This window comes from Chinchilla lanigera, unplaced genomic scaffold (genome assembly GCF_000276665.1).
Source record: "Chinchilla lanigera isolate Chin_1 unplaced genomic scaffold, ChiLan1.0 scaffold00225, whole genome shotgun sequence".
In the NCBI taxonomy this organism is placed as follows: Eukaryota; Metazoa; Chordata; class Mammalia; order Rodentia; family Chinchillidae; genus Chinchilla; species Chinchilla lanigera.
The window spans coordinates 138,705-142,684 of NW_004955626.1; positions in this window are offsets into that span (position 1 = coordinate 138,705).

The window sequence follows — 3,980 nt, forward strand, 5'->3', positions numbered from 1 at the left end:
GATTGATGAATTGAGACTGTTTACATTAATGGTTATAACTGATATGTATTTGCTAGTCTTTGTCATGTTATTTTCCTGCTGTTCATTCCTCCTTTTTTCCTTGGTCACTCGGCTTGGTGGTTCCCTTTGAATTTTCTTCTTCAAATTGTGGTCATTTTTATCTTTCTAGAATACATTTTAGCACACTTTGTGGGGATGCTTTTTCATTCAGGAATGTCTTCAGTTATTCTTCAACATGGAAATAATGTATTTCTCCATGTACTTAGAAAGATAGTTTTGCATGATACATCAGTCTGGGTTGGAAGTTGTTGCTCACCTAAACTAAGAACCAACGTATTGAAAATGGCCATACTCCCAAAACTGTTATACAGATTGGATGTAATTTCAAAAAAAACACTATTAGCATAATGTGGAGAAGGACAGTCTTTAGTTACTATTTTGTGTATTGCATGAGGCCTGATGAACCCATGATTGTTGGGTTCTGGAGGAAGTCTAGCATAAGCATTTCAAGCCCTGGAGATCAATACTAGATGCTTTGCTGGGAGATGGGTGAAGGAAGATAACATGATGGCTTTCTGGTCAGGCCACATTCCTATGACAATTGAGTTGTATTGTCCTTGCTAAAACAGTTGATATTCTCGAATTCCTCTGCTGCCTTCTGGGTGGATTCTGATAAAAGGTTACTGAAGATGGTAATCAGGAATCAGTCAGTCCTACAGGCAGCTAGCACCTGATCACAGAATTTTGGCTCTCTTGGTTTGATGTTTTTCTTACTTTTCCTATACATCTGTGGGCACCTAGTTCAGGGATCTGTTAACCCTGGACAGTGTTAGATGTGAACTCCATACCTATAACTCGTAGAACTAGAGAAAACATTCCAAAATGTCATTTGGAACTAGAAAAGGCCGCCAATTATAAAAGCAATCCTGGGCAAAAATTCAGATAGGACATAACCCTACCTGACTTGAAATTATACTTCACACCTACTGTCATAAAGTTAGTATAGTGCTGACAGAAAAGCAGACCTAGGGTCAGTACAGCAGAGGAGAAGATGCAGACACAACTCCAAACACTTTCCACCACACCTCATCCTTGATATAGCGGCCAAACATGTTCACTGGAAAAAGGCAATCTCTTTAATAAATTGTGCTGGTAAAACTACCTTTCCACATGCCAAAAACTATAACTACTCCCATGTGTATCACCATGTACTAAAGTAAAATCCAAGTGGCAGAACCTAAGTAGTCACTGGCAAAATCTTATCAAATACAAGTCTCCAAAAGAAGTCTACATAGAAACATAAATTTAAATTGATTGAATAAATTAGTCTTATTTAAGAGAATTTAAATATGATACGGTAAACATCTGCCTTATATATCATATTTTGAAAATGTACCTTTTTTCATCTGTAAATATAATCCGTTTGGTGTGCAAGATGTGTAAGAGGGTTTCATCATTGATGATTTACTGAAAAATTTCATGTTTTATTGTAAAATTATCTTTCTATTTCTTCTTGAATCCTTTCACCGGTTTACATGAAGTGTTCCCCCCTTTCTGAATTTTTTCACAACCACCAGAGGGATACTGATAGAAAACTGGCAATATTGTACAGTATGTATGTGCTTCATGCTCAGAAATCCTTTCGATCTTCATGATAACATGGTACATGACAGCTTTCATTACTTCACAGTCATGTCTCTTAAATCATGAGCCTTCCTACACAAGCATCCAAATTCTTTTGCCTGGAATGAATTTCCAGATAATCATTTTCAAATAGAGTTACATCAAATAAACATCAAAATCAGATTTACTGTAAGATGTTCTTTAATTATCAGAAAAATCACCAAGTCACTCAGAATGATAATTGCCTTCAGTTCTATTCCTTTTGGTAATTTACTAGTTACCATTGAAAGTGTAATTATACCTAAAGCCAATAGTATAATACATTGCCTGTATTATTAATGAGACTACACTGTGAACAGTTGTTCAAAACTGATTGCTTCCTTAGGTATCTGCAGTCAGCTGTAAGTCAGTTGGAGAGGCTTTGTCTATCATCATTGACTTTCCAAAAGTCAGCACTATATGTGAGTGCTGTCTGGTGAGGGTGGCTTTTCTGGGGCAAATGGCTTCACCTTTACAAGTTTTATCATCTTCCAGCTGGATAGCCTGGTATGCCATTTGCATGAGGCAGTATGTCAGGACAGAGCAATGTAAATACCTCCTTAGCCACCTTAGGCACACTGTCAATCCCACCACATTCCTCATGCTGAACACAGTATCCAATACATTCAGCACAGAGCAGAAAGGTAATTTGAGAGATGCAAATTAAAACAACACTGAGATTTCATCTCATTCCATAAAGAATAGCTATTCTCAAGAAATCCATCAATAACAATTGCTGGTGGGGCTGTGAGGAAAAAGTAACACTTCTTCACTGGTTCTGGACATGTAGATTGGTGCAACCACTGTGGAAGGCAGTGTGGAGATTCCTCAAAAAACTAAAACTAGAGGTTTCATTTGACCCAGCTATTCCCCTTCTTGTTTTATTGTAAAATTATCTTTCTATTTCTTCTTCCCCTTCTTGGTATCTTGCCAAAATAATTGAAAACGTTATACCACAGTGATATATATGCACTTAGGTTTATAACAGCACAGTGTGTAGTACTTAAGTCTTGGAAACAAACCAAATGCCCATTAACTGGTGAATGAACAAAGAAGATGTAGTTTTGTACTACTCTGCCCTAAAGAAGGATAAACTTGAAAGATTTCTGGTAAATGGGTGCATCTCGAGACCATACTCTTAAGTGAAAGAAATCAGACAGCCATGTTCAAATATTGCACGGTTTCTCTGATGTGAAAAAATGAAAGTGTAAATACAGACAGAAATGTATACTAGCTATTATGAAATAGGAAGAAAATGTTCAAATGGGAAGAGGAAGGAAGGAAAAAGAGAAAAAAAAGAAAAAATTGAAATAAAGCCTTTGTCAATAAGGAAGGAAGCATGAGTTGATGGGAAGAAAAGGAATGAGAAAAAAAGAGAATAATAATGCCCAATAGCCAAGGAATGTATTAAAAATGTGGTCTTTTTGTACAGTGGACTACTACTCAACTATAAAAAATATAAACTTGAAACATTTATCAGTAAATGGATGCAAACTGAGACCACAGTCATAAGTGAAATAAGTCAGACTTACATGTATAAACATCATATTGTCTCCCTGAAAGAGTAAATAAGAATTATGATGTACAATAGTTATTTAAAACGAGAAGAAATTGTTCAAAAGGAAAGAGGAACTAGGTTGGGGGAAAGGGGAAAGAAAGGAAGGGAAATGGAAAAAAATATAAGATAACTATACTACTAATTTCTCCCACTTCATCAAAAAGAAATGCTGTTATCATTTGTAGAACTTTTATGTCCATATCTTGTATTCTAAGTAACTACTTGAAAGATAATAATGCACAGTGTCTTAAAAATATAACATGTACAAAATTCCCTATGATGAAAGTGATCGGGGCTGGGGATTTAGCTCAGCGGCAAAGCGCCTGCCTCGCAAGCGCAAGGTCATGAGTTCAGTTCCCAGTACCGGAGAAAAACCAAAAAAAAAAAAAGAAAAAAAAACAAAAAGAAAGTGATCATTACATATATCTAAAATGTACTAATAAAATCAATTAATTCAAAAGAAAAAATAAAAAGTCAAGTGGAATACAGAGTAGTCATTGCTAGAAGCTGAGCATTATGGGGAGGTTGGGTAATGGTAGGTGGTTATCGAGAAGGAAACCACTCACTTTCAGACAAATTTTATTTTAAAGAGAAATATTTTTGAAAACTAGTAGGATGAGAATAGTTCACATTGATGTCATATATAAATAAGTCAAAACAAGAGCCTGAAGCATCCCAACAAAATGCAATGCAAAGGAAACAGAACGATATTATCTCCAGTTGATCAGTATTACTGTATGTACTAATTTGATATTAACCC